Genomic DNA, 20,133 nt, shown 5'->3' on the forward strand with positions numbered 1-20,133 from the left:
AAGGCCTGCTAGTTCACCGGATGTCAACCCGTGCGATTTCTGAATGTGGAGCCATCTCCAAAGCATGGTGGTATGCATAGCCCATTCCAGATGTGGAGACACTGGAGCAGCGTATTCATACTGGCTTTTACACTGTTCGGATGCAGCCTGGTTGACGTGGACGTATGAAACAGAACATACTACGGCGCCCGCCACTCTCAACACATGCTATAGCTGTGGCTGTATGGTACAGCCCGTATTAAGCCACAGAGTCTGTAACAATGTATGATTGAATAAATGGTCTCTAGTATGGAAACAATGCATTTCCGGACATAAGTTTATTAGACCATTTTTATTCCGTATACTTTCATTGATCAGTCCCTAGGGTTTGTACACGGTGGAGGAAACCACCACGTATATTATAAATTTCGATTTTCAATATAATTGATGATGTTCAAACCTGTTCCCGAGTACCCACCTTGTTCTGTTGCTCCGTAGGAGAGGGACTAAATCTTCGGATCGCAAGCACTGGCCTGATACGAGGGTCGTAGCGATCAGCCTCGCTACACGTTTCCCCCAAAGCCACGCATGGCACGCAATTTGAGCGCTAGGAGGGGGAACAGGGGGAGACTGCGAACGCACCGTATTTACACTAAAGCGCCAAAGAAACTGGTATTGTGTATTCAAATATAGAGATATGTAAACAGGCAGAATACCGCGCTGCGGTCGGCAAACGCCTATGTAAGACAACAAGTGTCTGGGGGAGTTGTTAGCTCGGTTACTCCTGCTGCAATGGCAGGTTATCAAGATCTAAGTGACTTTGAACGTGGTGTTATAGTCAGTGCACGAGCGATGAGACACAACATCTCCGAGGTAGAGATGAAGTGGGGATTTTTCCGTGGGACCATTTCACGAGTGCACCTGAATATCAGGTATCCGGTTGTAAGTAGGCTGTTTAGGTTTTCATGTTGGTAAAAATACCGCAGCTCGTGGTCTCGCGGTAGCGTTCTCGCTTCCCGAACACGGGGTCCCGGGTTCGATTCCTGGTGGGTCAGGGCTTTTTCTTGCCTCGAGATTACTGGGTGTTATTGTGTCGTCTTCATCATCATCATTCATCCCCATTACGGTCGGAGGAAAGCAATGACAAACCACCTCCACTAGGACCTTGCCTAGTAAGGCGGCGAGGGTCTCCCGCGTCGCTCCCCTACGCTCTGTGAAGGAGTATGGGACTCATCGTCATCATCATCAGCGCCACGTAGCGCCCTGTATGAAAATCACTGACTGTGCTGAGTGCAGTCTGTGGCTGGTTTGCATTGTTGGAATATTTGCTATTGTAGTGTTGGGCAGACGGATGTGAACAGCGCGTAGCGTTGCGCAGTTGGAGGCGAGCCGCCAGCAGTAGTGGATGTAGGGAGAGAGATGGCAGAATTTTGAGAGCGGACAATTTGGTCGTGTGTCCATTAGAAAGAGTAAATTTGTAAGACTGGATGTCATGAACTGATATACACTCCTGAAAATTGAAATAAGAACACCGTGAATTCATTTTCCCAGGAAGGGGAAACTTTATTGACACATTCCTGGGGTCAGATACATCACATGATCACACTGACAGAACCACAGGCACATAGACACAGGCAACAGAGCATGCACAATGTCGGCACTAGTACAGTGTATATCCACCTTTCGCAGCAATGCAGGCTGCTATTCTCCCATGGAGACGATCGTAGAGATGCTGGATGTAGTCCTGTGGAACGGCTTGCCATGCCATTTCCGCCTGGCGCCTCAGTTGGACCAGCGTTCGTGCTGGACGTGCAGACCGCGTGAGACGACGCTTCATCCAGTCCCAAACATGCTCAATGGGGGACAGATCCGGAGATTTGGCTGGCCAGGGTAGTTGACTTACACCTTCTAGAGCACGTTGGGTGGCACGGGATACATGCGGACGTGCATTGTCCTGTTGGAATGGCAAGTTCCCTTGCCGGTCTAGGAATGGTAGAACTATGGGTTCGATGACGGTTTGGATGTACCGTGCACTATTCAGTGTCCCCTCGACGATCACCAGAGGTTTACGGCCAGTGTAGGAGATCGCTCCCCACACCATGATGCCGGGTGTTGGCCCTGTGTGCCTCGGTCGTATGCAGTCCTGATTGCGGCGCTCACCTGCACGGCGCCAAACACGCATACGACCATCATTGGCACCAAGGCAGAAGCGACTCTCATCGCTGAAGACGACACGTCTCCATTCGTCCCTCCATTCACGCCTGTCGCGACACCACTGGAGGCGGGCTGCACGATGTTGGGGCGTGAGCGGAAGACGGCCTAACGGTGTGTGGGACCGTAGCCCAGCTTCATGGAGACGGTTGCGAATGGTCCTCGCCGATACCCCAGGAGCAACAGTGTCCCTAATTTGCTGGGAAGTGGCGGTGCGGTCCCCTATGGCACTGTGTAGGATCCTACGGTCTTGGCGTGCATCCGTGCGTCGCTGCGGTCCGGTCCCAGGTCGACGGGCACGTGCACCTTCCGCCGACCACTGGCGACAACATCGATGTACGGTGGAGACCTCACGCCACACGTGTTGAGCAATTCGGCGGTACGTCCACCCGGCCTCCCGCATGCCCACTATACGCCCTCGCTCAAAGTCCGTCAACTGCACATACGGTTCACGTCCACGCTGTCGCGGCATGCTACCAGTGTTAAAGACTGCGATGGAGCTCCGTATGCCACGGCAAACTGGCTGACACTGACGGCGGCGGTGCACAAATGCTGCGCAGCTAGCGCCATTCGACGGCCAACACCGCGGTTCCTGGTGTGTCCGCTGTGCCGTGCGTGTGATCATTGCTTGTACAGCCCTCTCGCAGTGTCCGGAGCAAGTATGGTGGGTCTGACACACCGGTGTCAATGTGTTCTTTTTTCCATTTCCAGGAGTGTATATATTATGACTTTTGAACACTATTAAGGTAAATACATTGTTTGTTCTCTATCAAAATCTTTCATTTGCTAACTATGCCTAGCACTAGTTAGTGCCTTCAGTAGTTAGAATCTTTTATTTAGCTGGCAGTATTGGCGCTCGCTGTGTTGAAGTAGTTCGAGTAACTAAGATTTATGTGAGGTAAGTGCTTCATGAAAGGTACAGGTTATTATTAGTCAGGGCAATTTTTTTGTAGGGATTATTGAAAGTCAGATTGCGTTGCGCCAAAAAATACTGTGTGTTAGTTTAGTGTTGATCCGAATAAGTAAAGAGAGAAATGTCTGAGTAAGTTCAGTTCTGCTCAGCTGTTTGAAAATCAAATAACGTAAGACGTTTTCCAGCACTGTCATTTTAAAACTTTTCTAAAGGGACGTTTACTACGGTAAAACATCAAATCTCTGACATCGCTGCGTCCGGTAAAAGATCCTGCAAGAACGGGACCAACGACGACTGAAGAGAATCATTCAACGTGACACAAGTGCGTCCCTTCCGCAAATTGCTGCAGATTTCAATGATGGGCCATCAACAAGTGTCGCCGTGTGAACCATTCACGAAACGTCATCGATATGGATTTTCGGAGCCGAAATCCCATTCATGTAGCTGGACGACTGCACGACACAAAACTTTACGCCTCACCTGGGCCCGTCAACACCAACGCTGGACTGTTGATGACTTGAAATATGTTGCCTGGTCGGACGAGTCTCGTTTCAAGTTGTATCGAGCGGATGAACGTGTACGGGTATGGAGACAACCTCACGAATGCAAGGACCCTGCAAGTCAGGAGGGGACTCTTCAAGCTGGTGGAGGCCCTGTAATGGAGTGGGGTGTGTACAGTTGGAGTGATATTGGACTCCGGATACGTCTACATACGACTCTGACAGGTAACACGTACGTAAGCATCCTTTCTGATCACCTGCATCCATTCATGTCCACTGTGCGTTCCGACGGACTTGGAAAATTCTTGCAGTACTATGCGACATCCCACACGTCCATAATTGCCACAGAGTGGCTCCAGGAACACTCTTCTGAGTTTAAGCACTTCCACTGGCCACCAAACTCCCCAAACATGAAAATTATTGAGCATATCTGGGATGCCTTGCCACGTGCTGTTCAGAAGAGATCTCCACCCTCTGCTACTCTTATGGATTTATGGACAGCCCTGCGGTATTCATGGTGTCAGTTCCCTCCAGCAGTATTTCAGACATTAGTGGAGTCCATGCTATGTCGTGTCGCGGCACTCCTGTGCGCTCGGGGAAGCTGTACACGATATTAGGCAGGTGTACCAGGTTCTTTGGCTCGTCATCGTAAATGGCAATACGGTCGCACTGCATACTACAAGTTTTATATTTCGAATTTCTCAGCAACAGAGATTTCACCAAAAACCAAATTTCCATTATCTTTTAATTACTTTTGGAGCGCTGAAGACAAAAATTCCTATCTGATACAGACTGTCGGCGTACGGACGGACGCATAAAATTTCCCCGATTGTCGCACTCAGGTTTCCACGTAATCATGACATATTTATTTTCATATCGAAAGCGGTCTTTCACATACACATGATGACCGAAATGTGGTAGCACTTTCGAAACTTCATCATGGAGACGTGGAAACGCTACCGGAGGAGAACAATGCAGATATCCTGGACAGTTTTAACGTAACAGAATTTGTCTTTGAAATGGGAACTACATTGCAGAACAGTCAGTCACATCCGCACATGCAAAGGACACTTTCAATTGAAACGGAAAATTGTTTCGAGAACTTCTCGACAATAGATGTAAGACTGACAGTGTCCTCAAAATGTTCGGAAAACTAGCCTTGAAATTCTTTCAAGGCCGCAATGAGTGCTCGAAACCTTGAATTTTTTTAACGCCAGTGAGCTGAGTGAACTGGACTGGGTTTTTTCAGAATTCTTCCGTTCTACAACGCTATTTCCTTTTTAAATATACCTCCATCAGCTCAGAAATAAGTTGTTTCTCACTTTGCATTGTATTACTGTGGGCAATGTACACTCAAGTTCCTCCAAAATGCGAGGTCTTCCATCCATTCCAGATGTTCTAATTTAGTTCCTGCACTCCTTTTTCATTCATTAATTCAAAAATAGTGGGTTTTAAATCGAGAAATCGTACCAGGCATGAAGCTTGACTTAAATAACGTTCTTTCCAGTAATATAGGAAGTCTCCATACTGTTCGTTCAGTTCCATGAAAAGTAGTTGCAAATGTCAATGGAATAATGCATGAGGCTTCAGAAATTTTATTGTTCGTACCACCTGTTTCCTTTTGTGCTCCATGCTTGCAAATTTAGAAGAAAGTGTTTGTGATGTACAGGACAATCAATCACGACTGCCAATCGTAATCTTTTGCTCCTTCATTGTCAACGAAACCTTTAAATTCTTTCTGCACAGTATTGTAATGTCGTTTCATAGCAAATTTGCAGAACTAGTGGGTTATGTGACGAGAGAATAGATACTGAGATTTCTCATATCTCTCTTCTGTCATTCCCATTTAGTTTTAAAGATTTGTGATGATAGATGGCTAGACCGCCTCTCTTTGTGCATACAATCATTGGACCTGTGAACATCCTTCATACCACGAACAAACAGCGATGTACAAACAGCACTGACATCACCATTCTACGTAACTGAAGAGAGATATGCTGACAGAAAAGTCCCACACCGCAGTGCTAAATGAAATGTCGCACTGTGCTGTGTACCTCGAAACAGCACCAAACAAAGTTCTTCACCCGCACACAGCCTGCGCACCTGACACATGTGCGGTCTGGTACGCCGTGGGCGACCCTGTTTATACATTTCCTGACTACAGCTCTATCTAATCATCTTCCTATTCAAAAAAGCAGATAAAAAATCACTTGACGCCTTCCTGAGAGACAATATCCTCTCCTTCCAAATTAATAATATAAGTGTAGACCAGATCTAATCATTCATGGTGGTGTCTGTTTGTTCTAGATCGTGTCTCCCTGATACCCTAACAATATCTCACTTGGTACGTTCTAGTTCCACTTCCAGTTCCGGTACCCTATCTTCAGTGCAGTACGTCCTACAGTTTATGGCCCCAATGCAGAAAGTGGAGAAACAGTCAAGTATTTATGAATCATTATAATTTATTTTAACCTAACTTCGCCGCAATAGCTAGACATTCCTCCAGATTGAAGGCAGACATCCCAGGACCTTACATGGAGCAACACATTCTCTGACAACCGTATCCATGGTACACCAGCCTTCCCAATGAATTTGGTGAGACACACGTCCAATGATATATCTCGGCACACCAGATTGCGCAGTAGCTTCAGCCCATATCAAACTGCTTCTATTTGTCGAGGATGAACATCCAAAAAGCCCGTTTATCTGCATTAAGACCTAGTTGGGATTCTTCCAGACAATCTGAAAATTATTCCTAACCTAACTGGATATACCTGAATCTCTCATAGTTAACAGCTTTATCTGTGAAGATTCACTCTGCGACTATACCATCTACTATATAATTAATGTATAACGGTAATGGCTCTATTCTGCTTTATTGTAGGAAACTAGAAATCACTCTGGTTACTGTCAAAGACATTTAATACTAGACAGACTGTAGGGTTCTGTCTTCAGAGTAGTTTTCAATTCAGTTATAAACTAAGCAACATATCCTGTCCGAAAACATTTCCTTTGGTTGGCGTCTAGCAACACCAAGTACACATGTCTGTTCATATCTATGGTTCTTTGCACGTCAACAATCGTGAGCTGAACTTTCAGAATCCAGACCAGTTGCCCACGGAGGAAAACATTCTTTGTGGCAGGTCATAATACGGTGACGAAAATGAGAAGTATTACACTATGAATCATCGGTTAGATACTGATCAGACTGTTTGCAGATGTTCATAAAATAAGAGGTATCGTATCATTAAACTTTGATTCGATTCTGAACTGTCTTTAATTGTCAACATGATTATAAGATTTGCCCGTCCCAGACACGAATGCTCTGTTCTGTTCGTTGTGGCACGGAATCAAGTAGTCCTCGAATATCATCCTGAGGAGCCGAGAACATGCTGCGTCATGTCTTGAAGATTGCTGGCTGGGTCTGATAAAAGTGTACACTTCTCATTACATCCCAGGCGTGCAGTATGAGCCTCAAATGAAGGGAATGGACACGCCAGGCAAGGATCCGGATGTTACTCAAGGCCTTTGTGTTGTGAACTACAGTGCGTGGCGTTGTAGAATCCTGATGGAATAAGTCGTTTGGTGCCGTTGTCGTAATTACTATGAAAACACGATTTACCATTGTTGGACCACACTAGCGAGCTTCCAGCAAATACCAAATCAGTGGTGTTCTCATATACGAGAGGGGGAGGGGGGTTTATACGTAATGCAACTGTTTCTTTTCTGGGCCAGTTTCGGTTGAAAATATGCGGAATTTGTTGAGGGACATCCTAAAATATTCCCACTTCGGACTCTATAATTTCATAAGTTCCAACCGATGGCGGCGCTATACGTAACTTTTAAAATGGCGACTGTAAAAGTGGTGCGTTCCAAACAGAGCTATCATGGAGTTTCTTTTGACGGAAAACCAGAGCATCACAGATATTCATAGGAGCTTGCAGAATATCTACGAAGACCTGACAGTTAACAAAAGCACTATTTGGGTAGGTATCTGCCAACATCGCAACAAGGTCGCGCAAACGTGTCCGATCTCACACGTGACGGCCGTCCGCACATAGCTGTGACTCCTGCAATGCTGGAAAGTGCGGACACTCATTCGAGGTTATCGACGAATCACAAACACTTCGCAGTTCAACAGGACGTCTCTGTTTGTCTGCGCACACTAGAGGAGCTCACAAAACTTCACTGGATTGCTCTTCTTCATCCATCCTACAGTACGGATTTCGAGTCCTCTCACTTCCGTTTGTTTGGTCCAATGAAGGATGCACTCCGAGGGAAGCAATCCGTGAATGATGTGGAGGTTACTGACGCAGCAAGACCTTGGCTCCGACGTCGACCAGTAATTTGGTACCTTACGGATATACAAGTCCTCCCAGTAAGGTGGCTTGAGGCCATCGCATTGAACAGAGATCTGCAACCAAGAGAGTGTGGAATAATGTGTTGCACTGGAATACTGTATAAAACCAACCTCTTTTCAGAAAAAAGTTGAATTACTTATTAAACGTCCCTCGTACAATAACGCCCCACATCACGAATCACCAGTTGGAGAGGGTGTTGCCCGCATCTCGTGGTCGTGCGGTAGCGTTCTCGCTTCCCACGCCTGGGTTCCCGGGTTCGATTCCCGGCGGGGTCAGGGATTTTCTCTGCCTCGTGATGGCTGGGTGTTGTGCGATGTCCTTAGGTTAGTTAGGTTTAAGTAGTTCTAAGTTCTAGGGGACTGATGACCATAGATGTTAAGTCCCATAGCGCTCAGAGCCATTTGAGCCTTTTTTTTTTTTTTTTTTTTGAGAGGGTGTCAATAATCGCTGCTATTTACGATCTTTCAGCAGGTCGTCTACGGAAACATAGTGATGGTTACAAACGAAAGCGAGACTCATCGCTGAATGCCACAGAACGTCACTCAGTGTCCATTTAATTCTAACTCCAAACAGTGGTATCGTCTGTGGCCTATAGTTTGGTGTCAGCGTTAAACGAGGCACGACAACACGAGATCTCATCCCAGGTTCGTGATGATACTATGCCTATAACCTCTGCTCTGATTTCAGCTGCTGTATTGTTTCTACACGTCAGAGACAATGGAATAAGCCTACGGTCTTCTCGGGGCATATTCCTTCTGGAAGGAACCGAGCCCAGTCTTCTTTTCACTCTGATGTTCTGAGTCCACCTCATCTCTGCGGACATCGCACTACAGCTAAATGTCAGTCTACATGTCGGTAGCCGCTTCGCATTCTCACAAGCCTATGATTCGACCTTTCTCAGAGATGGCAATTAGTTGCATGTGCTCGTTTTCTGAGCGTCCCGCGTTACTGTTTTCACTTGAGAATATCCATTTACGTTAGATACACGTAACAGGCATCATATGCCCACGCTATTCTTCATCTGTAAGAGCAGAATTTTTTATGTGCTGAATATAAGCCTGAGCACGCATGAAATATTATTAAACACATTTCACAGGCATGGAAATACTGCAGTGTGAGTGAGGTAGCGTTCTGTCAAAGTATTCTTGGTGTAACACTTTCATTTGACGTGAGGGTATTTGAACCTGGAATATCCTCTAGAAATACGCTTCAACTGGACCTGAGAGATACGGCACCATAGTTCTCTAGACCAGTTTTGCTCCTCTATGTTGGACTCACGATTTGTTATAATCAGTAGAAATCGTTCTCTAGCCAGGGAGGACTCGGTTGTAAATTATGATTAAATCGAAGATTCTCTATGGAATCCTACAGGAACGCCACCAGGCCATTAGGGCATGTTGGGATTTAGTGATGTCCACAGCATTTCTGATATCTATGTCTCTCATCTGTGCAGTTATATGGCAAATGAATGACTGCAACATTCGTTTATTTTCATCTGTTAAGAAGCGTTTGAAAACAAAATTAAATATTCCACTTTAGTTTTCTCCAGTTACCAGTTACCAGACGAGGGCTGCTAGAAATCCATGGGTAACAGAAGAAATATTGAATTTAATTGATGAAAGGAGAAAATATAAAAATGCTGTAAATGAAGCAGGCAAAAAGGAATACAAACGTCTCAAAAATGAGATCGACAGGGAGTGCAAAATGGCTAAGCAGGGATGGCTAGAGGACAAATGTAAGGATGTAGAAGCTTATCTCACTAGGGGTAAGATAGATACTGCCTACAGGAAAATTAAAGAGACCTTTGGAGAGAAGACAACCACGTGTATGAATATCAAGAGCTCAGATGGCAACCCAGTTCTAAGCAAAGAAGGGAAGGCAGAAACGTGGAAGGAGTATATAGAAGGTTTATACAAGGGCGATGTACTTGAGTACAATATTATGGAAATGGAACAGGATGTAGATGAAGACGAAATGGAAGATAAGATACTGCGTGAAGAGTTTGACAGAGCACTGAAAGACCTGAGTCGAAATAAGGCCCTCGGAGTAGACAACATTCCATTAGAACTACTGACGGCCTTGGGAGAGCCAGTCATAACAAAACTCTACCAGCTGGTGAGCAAAATGTATGAGACAGGCGAAATACCCTCAGACTTCAAGAAGAATATAATAATTCCAATCCCAAAGAAAGCAGGTGTTGACAGATGTGAAAATTACCGAACTATCAGTTTAATAAGTCACAGCTACAAAATACTAACGCGAATTCTTTAGAGACGAATGGAAAAACTGGTAGATGCGGACCTCGGGAAGGATCAGTTTGGATTCCGTAGAAATTTTGGAACACGTGAGGCAATACTGACCTTACGACTTATTTTAGAAGAAAGATTAATTAAAGGCAAACCTACTTTTCTAGCATTTGTAGACTCAGAGAAAGCCTTTGACAATGTTGACTGGAATACTCTCTTTCAAATTCTGAAGGTAGCAGGGGTAAAATACAGGGAGCGAAAGGCTATTTACAATTTGTACAGAAACCAGATGGCAGTCATAATAGTCGAGGGGCATGAAAGGGAAGCAGTGGTTGGGAAAGGAGTGAGACAGGGTTGTAGCCTCTTCCCGATGTTATTCAATCTGTATATTGAGCAAGCAGTAAAGGAAACAAAAGAAAAATTCGGAGTAGGTATTAAAATTCATGGAGAAGAAGTAAAAACTTTGAGGTTCGCCGATGACATTGTAATTCTGTCAGAGACGGAAAAGGACTTGGAAGAGCAGTTGAATGGAATGGACAGTGTCTTGAAAGGAGGATATAACATGAACATCAACAAAAGCAAAACGAGGATAATGGAATGTAGTCAAATTAAATCGGGTGATTCCGAGGGAATTAGATTAGGAAATGAGACACTTAAAGTAGTAAAGGAGTTTTGCTATTTAGGAAGTAAAATAACTGATAATGGTCGAAGTAGAGAGGATATAAAATGTAGACTGGCAATGGCAAGGAAAGCGTTTCTGAAGAAGAGAAATTTGTTAACATCGAATATAGATTTACGTATCAGGAAGTCGTTTCTGGAAGTATTTGTTTGGAGTGTAGCCATGTATGGAAGTGAAACATGTAGGTACACATTATTCATTGACACTTCTCTCAACGAGACCAAGTGCATTAACCTACGATGTCTACTCCAGTCAATTACCATGCCCTTAGGGTCGCAACAGCTCAGACGTCAGGAGAAGAACATCGACTAAGAGAAAAAGTAAGGAAATACACGAGTTCCACGTCTGGTTATGAATTGCGGCACTCAGGACCCAAATCAAGGAATACCCCCCTGAAGAATACGACGTGTGTTTCACTGTCTCCTAAGTACCGCTAAATAAAATTCTTGGGTAGTGTTATTCCTGACGTTCGATCTGATGATGTCAAGGAGGGAATGGGGACTACGTCTTGTAACACAAGAAACACGCCCCACATACCATTACAGAGCCACCACCAGTTTAAACAGTCCCCTGCTGACATGCAGGGTCCATGGATTCATGTGGTTGTCTCCATACCCGTGTCGTCCTTCCGCTCGATATAATTTGAAACGAGACTGGTCCGACCACAACAACCAGTCACTTTACTCGTCACTGAGTGCTATATTTACACTGAAGCGAAAAAGAAACTTGTACAGCCGGCCGGTGTGCCCGGGCGCTTCTAGGCGCTTCAGTCTGGAACCGCGCGACCGCTACGGTCGCAGGTTCGAACCTGCTTCCGGCATGGATGTGTGTGATGTCCTTAGGTTAGTTAGGTTTAAGTAGTTCTAAGTTCTAGGGGACTGATGACCTCAGATGTTAAGTCCTATAGTGCTCAGAGCCATTTGAACCATTTTTGAACCAAACTCGTACAGGCATACGTATTCAAATACAGAGAAATGTAAACAGGCAGAATACGGCGCTGCTGTCGGCAAAGCCTATATAAGACAACAGGCGTCTGGTGCAGTTGTTAGATCGACTACTCCTGCTACAATAGCAGATTATCAAGATTTAAGTGAGTTTCAACGTGAGATGAGACAGCATTTCAGAGGTTGCGATGAAGTGGGGATTTCCACGTACGACCATTTCACGAGTGTACCGTGAATATCAGGAATCTGCTGAAAGGTACAATCTCCATCATCGCTGCTGCCGGGAAAAGATGCTGCAAGAACGGGACCAACGACGACTGAAGAGACTCGTTCAGCGTGACCGAAGTGCAACCCTTCCGCAAATTGCCGCAGTTTTCTATGCTGGGCCATCAACAAGAGTGCGAACGATTCAATGAAACATCATCGATATGGGATTTCGGAGCCGAAGTCCCATTCATGTACGCTTGATGAATGCACGACACAAACCTTTACGCCTCACCTGGACCCGTCAACACCGACACCTGACTGTTGATGACTGGAAATATGTTGCCTGGTCGGACGAGACTCGTTTCAAGTTGCATCGAGCGGATGGACATGTACGGGTATGGATGACAACCTCATGAATGCATAGACTCTGCATGTCAGCAAGGGACTCTTCAAGCTGGTGGAAGTATCTGTAATGGTGTGGGGCATGGGCAGTTGGAGTGATATGGGACTCCGGATACGTCTAGATACGACTCTGACAGGTTCAAATGGCTCTGATCACTATGGGACTTCGGAGGTCATCAGTCCCCTAGAGCTTAGAACTACTTAAACCTAACTAACCTAAGGACATCACACACATCCATGCCCGAGGCAGGATTCGAACCTGCGACCGTAGCAGTCCCGCGGTTCCGGACTGAAGCGCCTAGAACCGCACGGCCACCGCGGCCGGCTCTCTGACAGGTGACACGTACGTAAGCATCCTGTCTGATCACCTGCATCCATTCATGTGCATCCCAACGGACTGTGGAATACCAGCAAGACAATGCGACACCACACTCGTTAAAGAAGTGCTACAGAGTGGCTCCAAGAACACTCTTTTGAATTTAAACACTTGCGCTGGCCACCAAACTCCCCAGACATGAAAATTATTGAGCATATTTGGGATGTCTTGCACGCGCTGTTCAGAAGAGATCTCCATTCCCTCGTACTCTGACTGATTTATGGACAGCCTTGCGGGATTCATGGTATCAGTTCCCTCCAGCAGTACTTCAGACATTAGTTGAGTCCATTACACGTCGTGTCGCGGCACTCCTGCGTGCGCTCGGTGCACGTACTCGATATTAGGCAGGTGTACCAGTTGCTTTGGACCTTCAGTGTAAGTTATAATCCTTGTAATTAAACTACAGCTACGTTTCAAATAATTTCTGTTTTCGAAAAGTTAGGGATGGAAGGCAATGAAAAATTTGAGGTCAGGAGCCACGGGGCACAAGAACTTCAAGCGGCAGTTTTATGTTATTGTAGAAGTACTCTGTGAATGTGATGAGCAGCAAGACAGACAACGCCCCTAGATTATGACGAACACCTTGATGAACGTGTAAAGCTTTCCAGGATAATTTTAAGCTCTATAGTTACTCTCTCGCATAATGTTTACCTTATTTACATTGGAAAGTCATCTGTGACTCTTTCATAAAGGACTACTCTCATTCTGTTTAGTCTCCCCACAGATTTGTTATTTGTTTTCTATTACTTTAATATCGGTTTCTAAACGCATACCTTCACTTTCAGGCACAGCAGAGTGTGCACTAAATAGTAGTATGATTGTCTTTATTTTCCATAATAAAATCTATTGTCTGCAAATTTTTTATACTTGTCGTTAAGTTCAAATACAATTTTGCAGTGTTATGTTCTTGATACGGAAATAAAAATTGTTCCAAATCGTCAAGCTAAAAGCTAGCACGTGATCCAGAAGGCTACATCAGTCTACAAAAGACATATACCTATACGAAAAGAGGCTGCCCTGCAAGTCAACAGCTGGAGCCGCGTGTTGTCCGTCGAACGGTATGGTCAAATGACTTCCGGACCTTTTTCCTCATCAGTACATGACAATTTTTCTGAACCTAAATCCACCTGGCCTTACCGCCATAATTCTAGCAACGAGAAAATAATTACAGTTTGCTGTCGAAGACAATGAATACAAATACCAGACAAATTGACTCATATCAATAGTTACGTACAGTGTCCTTTATTCCTGATCTTTTGTTATGAGAGACCGACTCCACTTTGTTCTCCTAACTCCTTCGAAATTAAGGTTCATACAACCTTGCTTTTGTAGTTACTTCGTTTCCTTCACGCTCAGAAGAAGTCATGGTGCCGTAATGCTCATTCAGTTCTTACGTAAGCTGTACGGACCTCTATCAGTTGCATTTTTTTAATACTGTGATTTTAATTTTTGTTATTTGTATAACTCGACCGAATAGTAGCGGCTTCGGTCAAGAATACCATCATAACGACGGGGAGAGCGGTGTGCTGACCACACGCCCCTCCTATCCGCATCCTCTCTGAGGATGACACGGCGGTCGGATGATCCCGGTAGGCCACTCGTGACCTGAAGACAGAGTGCTTTGTTATTTGTATAACTCAGTCTTCTTAGACACCTAACTGAATAAGTACCGATCTGAAACATGTGTTTACATTGAGGAATATGCAAAACACGGCGTATCAGTTGAAATAAAAGAAGAAGGTTCCGACAAATCCAGCTTATTAGAGGTGTCATAACGTAAGCTGGTAACTGTGTTAGTGCTAACCCAAGTGTAGCCGTTTCCATTTATTTAATGAATGTACGCACGAAATCAGAACGAATGTGATACGATTTGATATCTTGTATTATCTGGTTTTACGTAGCAGCAATTGTTGGAAATATTTCCAATTAACGGAAAAATTGGCAGTTGCTGTGAACCGGACATAATGAGACTCGTTAATGTTCACGGGTTAGGTTTTTCCAGGGCGCGATAATACATTGGCTCGTCCCATGAATAAAATTCGTGATCCACAAATTGCCTCTCTGACAATACACTACTGCAACTGCTGCAAAAATGAACAATGTATACGTTAACGCGAAGAATAGTCTTTGAACGTATGTGTCCTGTAAATAATGAAACACAAGACAACACACACACACACACATACACACACACACAGACACACACACACACACACACACACACACACACTGATTTTCATACAGATAATTCTTTTGAAAGAAAACTAAATATGACTTTCATATAGATAATTCTTTTGAAAGAAAGTAAGCAAACACTGGGAAATTATATGCCTGGTATTAGTTATCTTTCACCTATTTTGCGAGCACCTATATTTGGCCTGAAAACGAAAATAATATATTACTAATTAACACTTAATAATGTTTAACGATAATGGACAAGTTATCGGTATTTTCTAGTATTGTTTTCTAATATTGTATTACATGGTTAAGTTTTTTACCATGACATGATTGTGAGCAGATCCAAGAACGAGTGTAATTGAAAAGAACTCTTGGTACTAACATATTAATTATTTCATATAGTAAATGATGATTTTAGATTATTCCATTCTGGTACTAGCCGTTTAAAAATCTGGTAAAGGATATAAAAGCATAGACACATTCCTTTCCAAATGTAGCGAGAGATAAGTTTAAATTTATCGCCATTCATTTTGTCTGGGTCTTCTGTGATTTTCCGCAATTCATAATGGAACAAATCAGATGGCTGAGCAGGATTTATCGGAAGAATCAAGTGTAATTACATACGATGGTGTTCCCTTACAAAAATCCTCACTCGAAAAATTCTTTAATGTTGTTAAATGATCTAGTAGACTTACCAAGTAGGATAAATGAAAGAGATAAAGAATATTCCAAGAAGGGATTCGCTATTTATTGCGGGTTTGCTTAGTGAGTGTGAGATCGTAACATAACAAGTCAGTAAATTCCAAGATGCTATCAAAACGTCATGTGCATTACGGAGAGCTTCACTCTCAAAACAGAGTCCATGTTCCATTAGACGCCAAGTAACATATTACTTCCTCCACATTACGTCTAGCGCAGTGAGCAAGAATTAGTGACAACTGTTTCCGTGAGAAGTCATCGAATGGAATCGGAAGAGGGGGGAAAATTATGAATGAATCGTGATTTCACTGAAAAGTCTAAGCCTCTTGAGTTCTATAGCAACTATGCTAAGATAAACGAATAAGTTCCAACAACGATTACGTGATACGTAAGTTACGGATATGAACTGAGTAGCAGTTAAAGTCCGCAACCTGTTTTCTTTGTCTACCTTACATTATTAATATTTTGTGTAGTGTCTACTGAGTTATACAGCGTGCACTATATGGACCGATTATCCACATAGAACAGACACAGGTGTAAAAAAAATCACGATATGAAACCGAACCTCATATGTGCGTACATATCACTATTAAAACCCATCATGTAAACTAATGTGCAGAAAAGGGAAACAGAAGTAAGTAACATAGGTCATAAGGGAAACAAGGTAACGTATCTTCACACCGATTGCTACGTTATGTGGTTTATGCTACAAGGTATTAGGTTAGAGTCTTTGAAAATTTTCTTTTGAGAGTCGTATTATAATGCGGCATATTATCCAAATTCCTATTAATATCCTTTATAGTAACGCTGATCATGAAAGATAATACTCAGTGACAATCACTTCAGTTTCTTTCAATAAAGAAATAAGATCAAAAACTTTGTGTTATGCCTCTGTCAAGTCCTAAAGAGATACCTGAAGACATAAAATTAGATATCAATGGAGAAGTAATTTTTCGCTAGAAATTTTCGAAAAAGCTGTTTCTGTGACAGCATCATTAATCAAGCAAATTAAAACAAACTATATCGAGCGGTACAATTCAGCATGTACAACACTGGTGTCGTACAAGAGAGAAGAAATGGACTAAATCTCTGTCCGGTGAATTTCAGCTAGATTTTACTGTTTTTTCCCTAAATCATATTAGGCGAATGGTGAAACAGTTCCACCGACTAAAGGAAAAGTTGATACCTGTCACCATTTTTATCTTTTTTCGCCATCTGTGAAAACGAGGTATGGCGATGACATCAGTTCGAAGTGTGAGATCTCCGAAAATATAACGTAATATGAAGGTATCTAAATGTAGAACAAACAACGGCACGAAAACCTTAAGAAATATCAATTACTGAGAGGCAGGAGCTTTTTCTTTTCGATTTTAACTCTCCCAGAGTTCCATGCACGAGAAGCTGTAGGTTACCCTTAAGTATTGGATAAACTAATGTAACAGATCGGAGGAAAGCAAAGGTGGGCCACGTCCATTACAGGAAAGCCTAGAAAAACGACGTGTCTTTCAAACGATTTTCCTAACAAACATTTTATTTATTGTATCAAGGAAAGCCTAGGAAAACGACGTGTCTTTCAAACGATTTTCCTAACGAAGATTTTATTTATTGTATCAATGAATTTTCTTCCAAGTTCGTATGGAGAATATTAACAATTTTTTTACATCTAGTTTATTAAAAGGACAGAAATTTCTAGTTAACATTATTTCATATTCGTCTTAATGACAATGATGAACGCAGCAAAAAAAGTAAGTTTCTTGTCTTGATCTTGTTTTCATGTGTCGCCAAAGACTCTTCGACGTGTAACCATTCATGGAGAAACATTCTCTCTCCCAATTCACAGTCGTTACGAAACGTCTTACGTATGTTTCTACAGTAATGCAACAGACATTTACGGATGAGTCGTGCCAGAGAGATTTCCTCGCCATTAACTTAAACCGCGTTTAGAGTTGCACGCACGGTTACTTCTCTGCAACTCGAAGCTGAGAATTTCATTGACTTCGTTAATGGGAAGCGTTTCTACGAAGTGGCGAAATGGCGGTAGCTATTCCGCTTTCGTTTGTTAGCGTCCTTGAGCTTAAGAGAGGACGAAATTCTTCCCTAATGAACCGGCTTAGGATGTCTGCTTGCATGATAAGAAATGCCTGACAAAATCCCCCTTTCCTAATGATTGATTTAACCTCAGAACGGAGTATCTTGTTTCCTTGAAAAGAGATTTAACGCTTTGGGAACAGTTGACTCGACACTCTCCCTAATGCATTGTGTGTGGCAACGCGTTCGGTGTTTATTGTAATGAAACGCCACAAGTAATTTCAGACTTGGTTGCACGCGGCCGCTGCCTGTGTAACCCTATACGGGCTCAGCCACACACCTGCGTTTATCCTCGAAGAGCTTCCGCGGCGTCTCCTGCCTCACTCACATTCGTACAGCTCAGCCCGCTACGAATTTCCCCGCACTGCTCACTCCTCACAATAAGACGACGACGACAATGGTGTTGACGGTTGCGTAACGAATTACGAATGAGGTATACATAATAAATTATAACATGACAGCTAAAGTAATTGGGTTTCAGAAGTGGCAATTATGATGCAGTTAGCCGAAATTATTGGCCTTCCCGGCTTTTCATCCTTTTTTGCCGGACCCCAACGAGTATTAATCGAATTCTGTATTTGGATTTGTTTTTGTTCCAGTCTCGTTGTGCCAGTTTGCGGAGTCTTTTGTTGCTTTCGTCGCGACGTCTATTAACCTGAAAAGTAATTTTTAACTCTTTTGAACACTTATTTCTTGCCGAAAAACAAATGACAGCACTCCTGTTTAAGACGGATGGCTGCTAAGTGTTACTTCCTTGCAAGGCTTGTTGCTCAGCTATATAACGAAACCACCTCTTCTAGAATCTCAAATATCTTCATTTTTTCTTACAATAGGATATCCTTTCAGCTTATGACTAAGTTCGGTTTATTTCCAGTTGTTGTCGTCTTGTACGGTCGTAGTGTTCCTCAGCTGCGATTTAAATTTCTATCCCTCCTTCCTGTGGATTAAAAAATTTAATACCTGTCTTCTGCAACTAAAATTTGTTACTTGCATTACCCAAACATCTGTGGAGCTTTTCAATTAATCAGCAGATGTTTTTGTCTATGGGCGTTTTCTTTACGTAAACATTTAGACCGTGTGCCAATTATGTGAAAAGACCACCTGCATATGTTCCAGAATATACGTTTTCTACTCGAACACTCATGGACATAATCACAGAATGCATGGTGAACTATTTCTATGTCGATCTCTTACAAATGAACGCACAATATTTGCTGAAAACTGGGATAATGCAGCAAATGTACAAAAGAGAATGCTTAAGAACCTCCCGTGTGACCCCTACCCGTCCGAGATATTGGTCAGGTGTGAAGCATGCATACCAAATAGGACTAGCAAGCCGGCCGCTGTGGCCGAGCGGTTCTAGGCGCTTCAGTCCGGAATTGCGCGACTGCTAAGTTCGCAGGTTCGAATCCTGCCTCGGGCATGGATGTGTGTGATGTCCTTAGGTTAGTTAGTTTTAAATAGTTGTAAGTTCTAGGTGACTGATGACCCCAGATGTTAAGTCCCATAGTGCTCAGAGCCATTTGAACCATTTGGAGGACTAGCAGGTGATATGGAACGTGCACCGAGACTTGCAGCTCGAATGCTCATAGATTTGTTTGAGTCACCTGACAGCATCTAACAAATGAAATCATTCAGGCAGGAAAATCGTACAAAAATACCATAGTTTGACTATCGCACAGAGTCCCGTAGGGACGACATAGTAAGAAGCATTCCTGGCGTAGAGAAACAACTGAAAGAGTTGAAAACAAGTAAGTCGCCAAGCCCGGATTGAATCCTAATTCAGTTTTACAAGGAGTACTGTGTTGGAAGTGATAATTTGTAGAGGAATGGGTATGGTATATTTTTCATATTTTGGAAGATTATCGGTGACTTATGAGTAGCCATAAAATAGTTTAACTTGCGACCCTGTTAAAAATCTACGTAATACCGATATATTCTTGAAACAAAACATTTGACTACACTGTATTTTTTTCTTTCCGTAAGAGCTAGGTGGCAGTGGGGCGAAGACTCTCCCCCTCCCCCTTTGCCATAAGCATAGGCTATCTTGCTCTGAGGCATTGACCACTTACTCAGCTTGAATTTATCGCGAATCTTTCGCCCTACGCCAAGTTCCAAGTGACTGAAAAAAAGCACAGGAGACTCAAATATATAATAAGGGCAAAAGAACTGACACCCGAAAAATTACAGACTAATATCTTTGACAGCGGTTTGCTGCAGAATCCTTGAACATATTCTCAGTTGGAATATCATAAATTTCTTACAGACCGAAAAGCTCATGCCTACGATCCAGTACGGTTTTAGAAGACATCGCTATAGCGAAACTCAGTTTGCCCTTCACTCACGTGGT

Source organism: Schistocerca gregaria, chromosome X (genome assembly GCF_023897955.1).
Source record: "Schistocerca gregaria isolate iqSchGreg1 chromosome X, iqSchGreg1.2, whole genome shotgun sequence".
In the NCBI taxonomy this organism is placed as follows: Eukaryota; Metazoa; Arthropoda; class Insecta; order Orthoptera; family Acrididae; genus Schistocerca; species Schistocerca gregaria.